At 32.5% G+C, this 14,036-nt stretch overlaps 2 long non-coding RNA genes across 2 annotated transcripts; both read left to right on the forward strand.

Moving 5' to 3' along the window:
• Positions 1 to 987: 987 nt before the first annotated feature.
• LOC127722078 (uncharacterized) lies at positions 988 to 9,058 on the forward strand. Its single transcript, XR_007991634.1, has 6 exons — positions 988 to 1,023; positions 6,480 to 6,549; positions 7,223 to 7,279; positions 7,821 to 7,877; positions 8,412 to 8,465; positions 8,997 to 9,058. It is a non-coding gene; the product is annotated as an uncharacterized LOC127722078 (long non-coding RNA).
• A 535-nt stretch (positions 9,059 to 9,593) lies between these two features.
• Positions 9,594 to 12,834, forward strand: LOC127722080 (uncharacterized). Its single transcript, XR_007991636.1, has 4 exons — positions 9,594 to 9,643; positions 10,405 to 10,458; positions 11,089 to 11,163; positions 12,792 to 12,834. It is a non-coding gene; the product is annotated as an uncharacterized LOC127722080 (long non-coding RNA).
• Positions 12,835 to 14,036: the final 1,202 nt, after the last annotated feature.

Below are 14,036 nucleotides of genomic sequence, written 5' to 3' on the forward strand. Positions count from 1 at the left end.
ATATTTATATATATATATATATATATTAAGAACACACACACAAAACAAAATCGTATAGATCAACCTTGCGGCTGAGAAATTCTTAAAAACATCACGTTTACACGGAGAAATTAGTAGAAAACGATTTTACCGATTTCTACCTCCGCCATTTTGGGATCTTGGTAACTGTAGTTACTGTAGCAACTGTAGTTTCCACGATCGGTTTAACACCAGTGATTGTTGGCTATTTTACACAAGGAAAAAGAAAATGATTACACTCAAATTGACTATTTTTGTTTTTCAATAAAGTGTGATTTCATCTGTTTTAATACATATCTTTACAAATGCATATTTGCCGATAGTTATAAGAGTAAATCGTGATGTGCTTGGAATATGGTGTCTTGCTTGACATTTTGGTAACATGCATATTATATATACTTACAAATTAGTTCGAATATGCCCAGTTTGTGAATTACGGTTAATATTCAGATTCATAAAATTCAATGTAAATTTCAGTACAGTATACTGAAAATGCATAATATTTTATTTAAAAATAAAATTATTTCATAATATACATTCATTAACTGTATACTTCTAATTAGTTTCTTTTGTAAATCACTGACAATAGGGCCTGATTAATAAAAGAACTGCTTTTTTGAAAAGACTTCTTAATCAGTCAGGGGCATTACTAAAACAAGTAACAATTTTTATGACGTATTCGCGTTATTTTTGTCAAATCTGTATTTTACTAAAAGATCAAGCTCTTTCTAATTCCTATTCGAATTTTTCGCGGTTTTTTTACCAGTTACTAGTCTCGCGTGATTCACTCGTCATTTCCCGCGTTTTTAAGATCACTAGGGCTGTGTTTGGATATACGCCAGAGGTGGCCTATGGTTATCCATAGGTACCTTTGGTTTGATATTCTATATATCAAAATATCAAACCATGGGTACCCAAAGATACCTATGGGTAACCATAGGCTGCCTTAGGCGTATATCCAAACACAGCCTAGGATTCATCAACACAGAAGCAAATCGAAAAAATGTGAGTTTTTGTTGTTGTTTAAATGCGTTTTCGTCCATTTTTTGACAGAAATTCTCTTATTTTATGCAATTTTATTGATGTTGTTTATATTTTTCCAGGTTTTATTAACATTTCATATGTCTATTTCTGTAATTAATACGTCGACGCACGTAGGAGCAGTGTCGACGCTTTTACCTGGAAAGCAGGTGGGGTCTGGAAAAAATAACTAGAATAAGTAATTTTTTTTTTTACCTTGTTAAAAGATAAATATTAGGGAGACAACTCTTGATGCCTTGTACGCGATTTGATTTAAACACGTAAAACGAACTTTGTGAAATGAAACTGAAAATGAAGCGATGTAAATACTTGCTATTGTTTTGATTTGGACACGTGGTAGCACTCGGCGACCCGAGATATTGCTATACCCTGATTAAAATTGTATGTGGTTTTGTTGTTAAACTGATTTAAAATAATTACCAGTTGACAAGAGAAAAACTTTGTTTTAGTATAACTAATTAAATGATTATATAGATTGGTGGGATTGGTCAAAATCATGTACATGTTGGATGTAAATATTTTGCTTCAGACAGTCAGATAGAAGCATTTTTATGTATAGTAATAAACACAATTATAGTAATACTGATTATATGAAATACACATAATTAGGGATTTATAGGACTATAATTATTGACACAATGTCTGTGCAGTGTAAAAATGGGAAGAACCGGCTGTCGGAACCCCTGGCCTTGGTTTTACGATCAAGTTATTTGAATCGGGACATATTTTAAACCCCCCTCTCTCCCTGCGGTTTCTCCTAGGTTGGACTCCAGTGGCGGATCCAAGGGTGCCACCACCCCCTTTTTGGACAAGCAATTCATTTGTATCGGAATGTATATTTGGACCCCCCTTTACCCTGGGTTGGGAACCTCCCTTTTGAAAATGGCTGGATCTGCCCCTGGACCCCCCTTTTGAAAATGGCTGGATCTGCCCCTGAATCAGCTACCTGTCCAGAAACACAATTTGGCAATTAGTCCTGGAAGTAACTATACATGTAGTTATTTCTTATTGTTAGTTCTGCAAGTACTGTAGCTAGTTCTTAAAAAAAATACCCTTTGCAAGAGGTGGCTGAATTTTCATGTTTTGAAATATAAGAATGACCTGTTTGAGTTATAAAAAAAAAAACATGCTGTGCAAATTTTTATTCCCCACCTACATGTACAAAAATGTACAATAGTAGAGGGGCATTATGTTTTCTGGTCTGTGCATCTGTTCGTCCGTCTGTCTGTCACGTGTTGGGTTAAAGTTTTTGGTCAAGGTAGTTTTTGATGAAGTTGAAGTCCAATCAACTTGAAACTTAGTACACATGTTCCCTATGATATGATATTTTTAATTTTAATGCCAAATTAGAGTTTTTGACCCCAATTTCACGGTCAACTGAACATAAAAAAAAGATAGTGCGAGTAGGGCATCAGTTACAAAAAAAAACAATGCTTTTGTTCAAATTAAGCTACATTTTGTACTAAAGTAAATTAGTTGGGGTTTAAGCACAGTTTTGATTAAGAAATTAACATTCTGTTGTAAAGCTTTTTATCACCAGACTTATGAAGTTTGCTCTCATCATGCTCATAAAGCTGTATTATATTACTGTCCCAGGTTATTATAGGAGAGGGTTGGGTGGCACCGTGCCAACAAATAGTTGACCTCCCAGCAATGCAGCCTTCATTTGAAGTGAATATTCCAAGTCAGCTTATAACTACGTGGTCCTTGGTTTGCTGTAGTTCATATTTGATTTTATTCAACTGTTCTTTATCAAGCACACAAATTTTATCCTAAGGAAAACCATGTTTATATTAGCTTTTGGTTGATGGTAGCATGTAGTTTGCATCAATGAGGGTCGCAAAAGGGTGTGTGTGTGATGACATCATCATGTGCATGGAAGAAATTGATATATTATTGTCATTTCATGATGAACTAAAAATAAAATTTACTTGCACGTTGCTTTTTTTTAACAATTTCACAAAGCATGGTACATAATCAGTTTTTTTCACAGAAGTAGTGAAATGAAAATAGCTTAATGCGTTGCATCAAAATAACCATTTACCACCCTTTTCCGTGTTTATGCCCCTGCTGCAAGGCGAATGGGCCATTAAGTGTTACTCTTTTTTTCATTTCCGCAATCTAACTTAAGTTTGTTATGAAACTCATACACAATGCTAAAAGTCACAACATGCAGACAGGGAGGATATTGGTAGTGACTAATTTACCATTCTAGAGTTATGCCCCTTTATAACTTGGAAAATTGCATTTTTAGCTCACCTGGCCCAAAGGGCCAAGTGAGCTTTTCTCATCACTTGGCGTCCGTCGTCCTGCGTCCGTCGTCCGTAAACTTTTACAAAAATCTTCTCCTCTGAAACTACTGGGCCAAATTTAACCAAACTTGGCCAATATCATCATTAGGGTATCTAGTTTAAAAAATGTGTCCGGTGACCCGGCCAACTAACCAAGATGGCCGCCATGGCTAAAAATAGAACATAGGGATAAAATGTAGATTTTGGCTTATATCTCTGAAACCAAAGTATTGAGAGCAAATCTGACAAATAGTAAAAATGTTTATTAGCTCAAGATCTATCTGCCCTGAAATTTTCAGATGAATCGGACAACCCGTTGTTAGGTTGCTGCCCCTGAATTAGTAATTTTAAGGAAATTTTGCCTTATTTGGTTATTATCTTGAATATTATTATAGATAGAGATAAACTGTAAACAGCAATAATGTTCAGCAAAGTAAGTTCTACAAATAAGTCAACATGACCAAAATGGTCAGTTGACCCCTTAAGGAGTTATTGCTCTTTTATAGTCAATTTTTAACAATTTTTCGTAAATTTTTGTTATCTTTTACAAAAATCTTCTCCTCTGAAACTACTAAGATGAATTTAACTTAAGTTGTAAACAATCATCATTAGGGTATGTAGTTTAAAAAGTGTGTTTGATGACCCCGCCCTCAAACCAAGATGGCTGACATGGCTAATAATAGTACATAGGGTAAAATGCAGTTTTTGGCTCATATATCTAAACCCAAAGCATTTCTAGCAAATCTTTCAAAAACAAAATTGTTCATTAGGTCAAGATCTATCTGCCCTTAAATTTTCAGACCATTCAGGCAACCCGTTGTTGGGTTGCTGCCCCTGAATTGGTAATTTTTAGAAATTTTTTCAGCTTTTGGTTATTATCTTGAATATTATTATAGATAGAGATAAACTGTAAAGAGCAATAATGTACAGCAAAGTAAGACCTACAAATAAGTCACATGACCAAAATGGTCAATTGACCCCTTAAGGAGTTATTGCCCTTTATAATAAATTTTTAACAATTTTCATAAATTTTGTAAATTTTTTACAAAATAATTTCCACTGAAACTACAGGGCCAAGTTCATTATAGATAGAGATAATTGTAAGCATCAAGAATGTTCAGTAAAGTAAGATCTACAAACACATCGCCATCACCAAAACACAATTTTGTCATGAATCCACCTGTGTCCTTTGTTTAATATGCACATAGACCAAGGTGAGCGACACAGGCTCTTTAGAGCCTCTAGTGTTTCATTCCTGCACTTTATTTTGGCGGGTCCAAATTTTATGAAATTTATACACAATGCTTTGAACCAAAACAGTACACTGACAGATTTCTTATATAAACAGTGAGTAAATTGCCGTTTTACCCTTTAACACTTGGAAGGTCCAATTTTTCTTTTTTTTTTTTGGGGGGGGGGGGGGGGGGGGGGGGAGCGCTAGGATTAAATTTAAAAAAAAAGGCAGGATAGGACTTTTGAGTAAAAAAAATAGCAGGACAGGAGTTTCGAGTAAAAAAAAACGGCAGGATGAGCAACTTGGCAAAAAAAACCTGGATAAACTTTTAAAATAAAGGCAGGACCAAATAAAGTGAAAAATAAAAAGGCAGGACCGAGATTACAATTAAAAAAATGCAAGCCTGCTCCAGTACTACCCTATATAAGCAACAAAATTTGTCCCACAAAAAAGGGGACGGCGGTGCTCCCTCTAAATCTGCCTCTGTATACAGCTAAGGCCAATTCAAATTAATTGATAGATTTTCATACCACCCACCCATCTGAAAGAGGGACGAAAGATACCAGAGGGACAGTCAAACTTATAGATCGAAAACAAACTGACAACGCCATGGCCAAAAATAAAAAGACAAACAGACAAATAATAGTACAGATGACACAACATAGAAAACTAAAGACTAAGCAACACGAACCCCACCAAAAACTGGGGGTGATCTCAGGTGCTCCGGAAGGGTAAGCAGATCCTGCTCCACATGTGGCACCCGTGGTGTTGCTTATGTTATTATAAATCCGGTAAATAGTCTAATTCGGTAAGTCACATTCCTGAAAATGGAAGGGTATTGTAGTTACAACATAAGGAACATATCCGATATCGTCTGCAGTGATTGGGAAGGACGTGCGCCATGCGCTAATTGTGCTTTTCGACCATAAATGTCGCACCACAGGTAAATTATTACGTTGTGATTGGTTTAACGCCGTCACGTGATGACCCCCTATGGATCCGTAGGGGGTTAGTAAATTTCATAGTGGGTTCATGACGTCACGTCTACAGTTAATGGTGACGTCGTCTATTGATGTTGCTGTATTTTATTGTTTATTTTTCTACAAAACGCTGCAGAAAAAGTCCCACGTGCGATAAATTCGTTATACGGTTCACTACTGACCCCCTACGGACCATAGAGGGTGAATAAAATCCATAAGGGATTCGGCCTTCGGCCTCACCCCCTATGGATTTTACTAACCCTCTATGGATCCGTAGGTGGTCAGTAGCAAACCATATAACTTATAATATTTGGCATATAGTTTAACCATGACAAGTTACAGATCAAGTTTAAATTTTGTTCCCGTTGGATGATTCTTTGCCATTATGGTCCTTGGACTTTTTGGTTTATAGGTTAACCATGACAAGTTACAGATTTTTCGTCACACTTTAAGATATTATATTGATATTTGGTTTTATAGGTTACCCATGTCTGACAAGTTTCAGATCAAGTTTAAATTTTGTTCTGGTTTGATGATATTTTGCAGATTATGATCCCTAGACCTTGAAAAATCACACAATTAATCAATTTTCTCCTTTTTAGCTCAAATCTTGAAGGTAGATATAAAAATGTAGGACTCTTCTTTTTTTTAGTTCGATTGGGACGCTTAAATTTGATGGTCATACTAAAGGGTGTGGCCTTTGCTGAAGTTCAATGCCTCTGTATGCTAAAGTGATCTGCAAAAGTATAGATGTAAGCAACTTGTCATTTTATTATAACATGAACTTCTTTTTTTATAAACAATAAGGGACATTCCAAATTAACATGATTAAGGACTAATGTTTTATCCATTGTTTTTAATAAACATTGAGCGTAAATTATTTAAATGCAAAAGTAAAAAGTATTACATTTGTAGATTTAATAGAGGAAGTGGTGCTCCAACAAATTGAAGTGGGAGAAAATGGAAAAAAAAGACGATGTGAATCGTAAGTATTGTTTTTATGTTTCTAATACAAAAGAAACATCTAACAAAAATGAAAAAAAGAAGCACATTGAAGTGTAGATTGATTAAAGGTTGTCTTCAAAACAATGGTCACTTTATTTATGTTTTAAAAGAATGTAAAGACTTTTTTTTTTAAACTCATCACTGTTTCTGTAACCTTTGGTTCCATTGAAATTTAATATTAATCTCTTGAGAGTAACTTTAAAAATTACCTGTTTAGGTAATTAAACAAATATATGACTTGTTTAGGTAACCCATGGCTGATAAAAATGTTGACTTGATCATGTGTTGATTGAGGTCCTCGTAGTAAATTTTATCATGAGAGTTTCAGTCAAATCGGTGAACATGAATTTGACAGCTAGTGCCCCAGTCTAAACATATTTTATTTGTTTAATATACAAAAGGGATGCGACCCAAGTTAAAACAAATTTATGAAGTCGTCTCCATAAGAAAATACCTGTTTAGGTAATTAAAATAAAATATAACTTGTTTAGGTAACCACTGGCTGATTAAAATGTTGACTTCATCCTGCTCATAGTTAACATCAAATAATTTACAAGTACTTAACAATATTTGTACGGTGAAGGAAAATAAAGAATTTATTAAATGACATCATTTTGAAGGAAAGTGGAGTAATTGCATATATTTAATTTTAGACCACATGACAATGATGACAAAGAAGATGAAGAGCAGCATCCTTTAAATGAATCGGGGTAAGTCGTGATACTTAAATGCAATTAATAAATATCTGGTATTGGGGAAATGATTTAAACCTTTTAAGAAAGAAGCACATTTAAAAATTACCTGTTTAGGTAATTAGAAAAATATATAACTTGTTTAGGTAACCCTTGGCTGATTAAAATGTTGACTTGATCATGTGTTGATCGAGGTCCTCGTAGTAAATTTTATTATGAGAGTTTCAGTTAAATCGGTGAACATACATTTGACAGCTAGTGCCCCAGTTTAAACATATTTTATTTGTTTAATATACAAATTAAAAGGGATGAAACACAAGTTAAAACAAACTTATGAAGTCGTCTCCCAAAAAATACCTGTTTAGGTAATTAAAAAAAAAAAAAAAAACTTGTTTAGGTAACCACTGGCTGATTAAAATGTTGACTTCATCCTACTCATAGTTAACATCAAATAATTTACAAGTACTTAACAATATTTGTACGGTGAAGGAAAATAAAGAATTTATTAAATGACTTCATTTTGAAGGAAAGTGGAGTAATTGCATATATTTAATTTTAGACCACATGACAATGATGACAAAGAAGATGAAGAGCAGCATCCTTTAAAGGAATCGAGGTAGGTCGTGATACTTAAATGCAATTAATAAATATCTGGTATTGGGGAAATGATTTAAACCTTTTAAGAAAGAAGCACATTTAAAAATTACCTGTTTAGGTAATTAGAAAAATATATAACTTGTTTAGGTAACCATTGGCTGATGAAAAATGTTGACTTGATCATGTGTTGATCGAGTTACTCCTAGTAAATTTTATTATGAGAGTTTCAGTCAAATCGGTGAACATACATTCGACAGCTAGTGCCCCAGTTTAAACATATTTTATTTGTTTAATATACAAAAGGGATGCGACCCAAGTTAAAACAAACTTATGAAGTCATCTCCCAAAAAATACCTGTTTAGGTAATTAAAATAAAATATAACTTGTTTAGGTAACCACTGGCTGATTAAAATGTTGACTTCATCCTGCTCATAGTTAACATCAAATAATTTACAAGTACTTAACAATATTTGTACGGTGAAGGAAAAAAAAGAATTCATTAAATGACTACATTTTGAAGGAAAGTGGAGTAATTGCATATATTTAATTTTAGACCACATGACAATGATAAAGAAGATGAAGAGCAGCATCCTTTAAATGAATCAGGGTAAGTTGTGATACTTAATGCAATTAATAAATATCTGGTATTGGGGAAATGATATAAACCTTTTAAGAAAGAAGCACATTTAAAAATTACCTGTTTAGGTAATTAGAAAAATATATTACTTGTTTAGGTAACCCTTGGCTGATTAAAATGTTGACTTGATCATGTGTTAATCGAGGTTCTTGTAGTAAATTTTATTATGAGAGTTTCAGTCAAATCGGTGAACATACATTCGACAGCTGGTGCCCCAGTTTAAACATATTTTATTTGTTTAATATACAAAAGGGATGCGACCCAAGTTAAAACAAACTTATGAAGTAGTCTCCCAAAAAATACCTGTTTAGGTTATTAAAAAAGAATAAAACTTGTTTAGGTAACCACTGCTGATTAAAATGTTGACTTCATCCTGCTCATAGTTAACATCAAATAATTAACAAGTACTTAACAATATTTGTAGGGTGAAGGAAAATAAAGAATTTATTAAATGACTACATTTTGAAGGAAAGTGTAGTAATTGCATATATTTAATTTTAGACCACATGACAATGATGACAAAGAAGATGAAGAGCAGCATCCTTTAAAGGAATCGGGGTAAGTCGTGATACTTAAATGCAATTAATAAATATCTGGTATTGGGGAAATGATTTAAACCTTTTAAGAAAGAAGCACATTTAAAAATTACCTGTTTAGGTAATTAGAAAAATATATACCTTTTTAGGTAACCCTTGGCTGATGAAAAATGTTGACTTGATCATGTGTTGATCGAGGTCCTCCTAGTAAATTTTATTATGAGAGTTTCAGTCAAATCGGTGAACATACATTTGACAGCTAGTGCCCCAGTTTAAACATATTTTATTTGTTTGATATACAAAAGCGATGCGACCCAAGTTAAAACAAACTTATGAAGTCATCTCCCAAAAAATAACTGTTTAGGTAATTAAAATAAAATATAACTTGTTTAGGTAACCACTGGCTGATTAAAATGTTGACTTCATCCTGCTGATAGTTAACATCAAATAATTAACAAGTACTTCACAATATTTGTACGGTGAAGGAAAATAAAGAATTTATTAAATGACTTCATTTTGAAGGAAAGTGGAGTAATTGCATATATTTAATTTTAGGCCACATGACAATAATGACAAAGAAGATGAAGAGCAGCATCCTTTAAATGAATCAGGGTAAGTCGTGATACTTAAATGCAATTAATAAATATCTGGTATTGGGGAAATGATTTAAACCTTTTAAGAAAGAAGCACACTGATGTGTAGATTGATTAAAGGTTGTCTTCAAAACAATGGTCTCTTTATTTATGTTTTAGAAGAATGTAAAGACTCTTTTTTTTTTAAAACTCATCACTGTTTCTGTAACCTTTGTTTCAATTGAAATTTAATATTATTCTCTTGAGAGTAACTTTTCTTAAAAATTACCTGTTTAAGTAATTTAAAAAATATATAACTTGTTTAGGTAACCACTGGCTGATAAAATGCAATTAATCAAATCAATATTAATTAATCAATATCTGGTATTGAGAGATGAAAGTGAAGATTAAGATCAATCTTTAAATAAATCTGATTGACAAGAAAAAGAGCATTACTTAAAAAGTAACTTTTAAAATTACCTATATAAGTTATGTTAAAAATTGGCTTAGAATGTAACTTATATCAGTTATTATTCTTATTATCCTTTGTTTGTATCTTACAATTTACACATAAAAGTTGATATTGTTCATTTAATAAAAGTTGAAACGGCATACATATGTATTAAATGTGGAATCCAGATTGAACTGAGCTTTAACATAACAGCTTGCAACAGAAAACTGATACCAGTATATGTTCAATGCTTCTGTTATTTGTTCACCTTTATTTGTATAGTAGAAAGGTTGCTGGCAGGATAAAATGCTTTTAGTACAATACTACATGTTAATACTTATTTTTTGTAGACTAGAATGTCAAAAGAAACTATTTGAAGATGAGGACATGGTTATAGATGATAGGTTTGTAAATCAATAAAACAGTAATGACCATTTTTTTGACATAGCGGTTGTCTTTGTTATCTTAATCCAAATTTTTATTTATTATTTTTCCTTAAATCAGGCTGTTTATTTTCTTGCTTGAATTGATTTTTAGCTCACCTTTCCCTGAAAGGAAATGTGAGCTCTTGCCATTACTTGGCGTTTGTCGTCATGGTCCGTCATCTGGTGTAAACTATTTCAAAGATCTTCTCTTCTGAAACAACTCAACCAATTCAAACCAAACTTAAGCTGAAGGATCTAGAGGGTATCTTTAAAGTTTATGTTTTATTTTCTGTTAAGTCCAAAACTATGGCCACCATGGCAAAGATGTAAAAAGCAGTTTTAGGCTTATATCTCAAAAACTGCTAAAAATAAAGACCATGGCATGTATGGCTAAAATAGAACATAGAAGAAAATATGACAGATACATGTACAAAGAACACTTAAATGGCATTTGTAAGTATATTTATATACATTGAAAAGCAAAAATAATCATTGATGAAAGATTTAAGCAAAAACCTACAGGCGAGAGATTCAGGATGTTCAGGCTCTTGAGAGCATTTTGTTTTTTATAAAGTTTACAAAATTATTGAGTTTATTCTTTTTTTTTAGTTTTCATGGCAGTTATGGTTATAATAGTGAAGATGAGATGAGTCCACTTTACCCTCTGGATAGTTCCTTGTTGAGGTAAAATAATAGAATTATTTTATTGATCATATGTTAATAAATTTTCTGTTCACTTGAGAATGTTGTGCAAACATAGATGACATTGAATTATCAACCCATTATATATATTTATTGTATTGTTGTTTCACTGTTTTCAATATTGCACTGTGTTCGAATTTAACTGTTCCTGTTTATTACAGGCTTCAGCATAAGGAAAGGAGCTTTAATATCAAGAATGTGTTTTTGAACGTTTTATTTACCAAATGAAGAATGTCTTGCATTGTCTTAAGAGTTAACATTTCATTCTTTCTAGCTGTCATACATTTTCCAATTTAAATTGATACAATACTTATCAGAGTTACCAGGCATTTAATTTTTCCTACACCTGATGTGTGTTTTGTCTATACAAGACTCATCAGTGATGCTCAAATCAAAATAATTGTAAGGCTAAATAAAAGCATTGAGGACCAAAAATTCAATAAGTTGTGCCAAAAACGGCTAAGGTAACATGTGTCTAGAGGTACAAAATCCTTAGTATTTATAATAATTCTATGTTTTTCAAACAGTAAATTTATATAAAAAAAAAAAAAACATCATTGATATTTCATGCCAACACCAAAGTGTTGACTACTGGGCTGGTGATACCCTCAGAGCTGAAAACATTTCAAGCAACCCCATGTAATAAATTTGGCATTTCTATATTTTATAAAACATGTTAATATTAGGTTATTTTATTGTTGAATAGTGAATCACCGTTTCTAACAGCTTTGGCCTCTGAGTTGATGGAGGTCCCAGACAAGGTAGTTGGTTTTTCTGCTCATGTTTTTTTGCTATAGATGGTAGATTTAACATGTGCATGGTATATTTTTCAGAAATAACAACAGCAAATTTGTTTTTCCTTTTTTTTTCTAATTCATTTTCTTATAAATGCATGCAATGCATGAAGATAATCAAACACCATAGTTTCCCTACCTCACCGAGGTTGACAGCAGGTCTAGTAACCGATAGCTAAGCATGGTTTAATCTTAATTTAAACACCACTAGAAAATCATAAAAAGGCACACTTCATCAGAATGTTGAGATTTGCCTGCTTCATATTTACAGTTTATTGTATTGTTGTTTTACTTGAATTACTAAAACCTGTACATTACTGTCAAATCTTTAAGTGAAAAGCGAGCAAATGCTGGAAGGTCTTCATCAATGGACTAAAATTCTTAATGTGTCAGTTTTAAGATGAGTATTGAATGAATTCGAAGGAGTTGACCAAACATGATTTTACCATTACCAATGTTTTAAATAGACAATTTTTATAGGAACTGATTCTTTCATGAAGTACTCACGACTCCTTTTGTCGAGATGAGTGAAATATAGGCATTAGATGGCATTAAATGAATAGCTATTAAAAAATTATTTAACAATTACCATAATTAGGTCAACATGTGCATAAATAACAATACCATGGAATTCCTATCAAATTAATCAAAAATTCTTGAGCCTGATTAATGATTGAAAAATCATTACTATCAAGTGAAACATGAACAGGATGACCAATATTTACCAATTACTGAAATTTATTACTTGAAAGACGTTTATCATGTTTAGGAAAAAGACTTCTAATTAATTATAGAAATGAGTTCATTGTTTTTCAGGATGGTATAGAAGTGGTGAAAAATACTTATGCATTTAAGATAGGTATGTATATTTTTCGATTCGAGCGTCACTGATGAGTCTTTAATAGACGAAATCCACGTCTAGCGTAATATAAATTATAAGCCTGGTACCTTTTATATGTATTTGTAGCAGGAGTTGATTAGTATTATACCCTATATATTTCAAGTCTGAAATGTGAAAGTTTCAGTGGAATCTAATTTGCAAGAAAAGGGTAGTCTTACACACAATGTATAAAGGACATAATAAATGTTCGAACTAGAAAGGTATAAAATAAACTGGTGCAAAGCTGAAAAAGCATCTTTATTCTTGGGCTACCAATTGTTTTTGTGCCTTGCCCTTTACAGTAATAGATAACTGCAATTTGATCTTTTCAGGTGATTTTTCACTAGTTGAATTCGACCTGGTGAAAAGCAGCAAGAAAAGAAAATACATAGCAGAGGCAAGTATTTTTGAGGATTTGTCCACTTCTACTAAAGAATATTTGTATGATGCGGTGTTCTGCATGATAAAATGTTATCTACTTAGAAAAGATGTTTTCCTGTACTCATGTGTTAACAGAAATTAGAACTGAATTTTCTGAATATATGCTACTCTCAGAAGTCAGTTCACTTAAGAAATATGTTGATAATTCAAGAAAACACATGCTGGTCAATGCTTAATCGTACAGTAAACATTGATTAACATGGTAAAGGCTTAACAATTGCAAGAAATATTTTCAATTTATATATAATGAGTTCTACACGTGTTGCTTGTGACTGCTATGTCAATATGCACCAGCAATTAATACTACATGTACTTTATATTTTATTCTTATTTTTTTAGATTTTAGAATTGGCAAAAGGGGAAGATGATGAACCCCTCTACAAAGTAAAATGCTTGAAGAGAGTAGAGGAAAATCTCTTTAATTAGCCAGAAATACCTGACATATGTAATATAGCAGAAACTAAGATTTTGAAGCAAATGGACCCTCCAGAAAAGGTACAGAAAAGGAGGTCCATAAAAATGTTTTTCCCAAACCTCAATGAAGAAACATGTTGACTTTATCAGTTTATTTTAGTCTTTTGTACCTTTTTAGTTATATAGCTTTTTTTGTCAATGTTCATGATGTCTAAGCAGGGTCGAATTTAAGCTTTTTATCAACAATTTTTTACTGGTCAGCCAGACCCACAGCTGACAAAATCTAGTCAGACAAAAATTTGTTTTGTCCTGTCCCAGTGTCAATT

The sequence above is a fragment of the Mytilus californianus genome, unplaced genomic scaffold (assembly GCF_021869535.1).
Source record: "Mytilus californianus isolate M0D057914Y unplaced genomic scaffold, xbMytCali1.0.p SCAF_12, whole genome shotgun sequence".
NCBI classification, from domain to species: domain Eukaryota; kingdom Metazoa; phylum Mollusca; class Bivalvia; order Mytilida; family Mytilidae; genus Mytilus; species Mytilus californianus.